The 683-nt window shown below is 36.7% G+C and overlaps 1 pseudogene; it reads right to left on the minus strand.

Moving 5' to 3' along the window:
* Nucleotides 1-474: 474 nt before the first annotated feature.
* On the minus strand, nucleotides 475-592 carry LOC111735560 (annotated as a pseudogene).
* Nucleotides 593-683: the final 91 nt, after the last annotated feature.

Consider the following 683-nt stretch of genomic DNA (forward strand, 5'->3'; position numbering starts at 1 on the left):
ATGTAGGTAAAACAGCTTTATTGAGATGTAATTCACATACTGTACAATTCATCCGCTTAAAGTGTACAATTCAACAGTATTTAGTATATTCAGAGTTATGTAGCTATCACCAAAATCAACTTTAGAACATTTTCATCACTCTAGCGAGAAACTCTGTATTAGCAGTTATACTCCCGTTTGCCCCTAAATTCTCCAGCCCTAGAAAAATAATATTCTGTTTTCTGTCTCTCCTATATGAAATGCCTATTCTAGACATTTCATATAAATGGAATCACATAATAGGTGGCCTTTTGTGTTTGGCTTTTATCACTCAGCATAATGTTTTTAAGGTTCATTCATGTTGTAGAATGGATTGAAACTTCATTTCTTTCTTTCTTTCTTTTTTTTTTTTTTTAGGTGAGGCAACCCTTGGTTGACCTCACAGATTGCAAGCACTTTGTCGTCTTACAATCCCCTTTTTTTTTTTTTTTTTAATGCCTACAGCACCTGTTCTTCCTAGGTGGTCTCCCATCCAAGTACTAACAGGCCTGACCCTGCGTAGCTTCCGAGATCAGACGGGATCGGGCTTGTTCAGGGTAGCATGGCTGTAGACAAAACTTCATCTCTTTTTATTGCCAAATAATATTCCATTATCTGGACACACCACATTTTATAGGTTCATTAGTTGATGGATGTGTGGGTTG

Source organism: Pteropus vampyrus, unplaced genomic scaffold, assembly GCF_000151845.1.
Source record: "Pteropus vampyrus isolate Shadow unplaced genomic scaffold, Pvam_2.0 Scaffold1000003329, whole genome shotgun sequence".
NCBI classification, from domain to species: domain Eukaryota; kingdom Metazoa; phylum Chordata; class Mammalia; order Chiroptera; family Pteropodidae; genus Pteropus; species Pteropus vampyrus.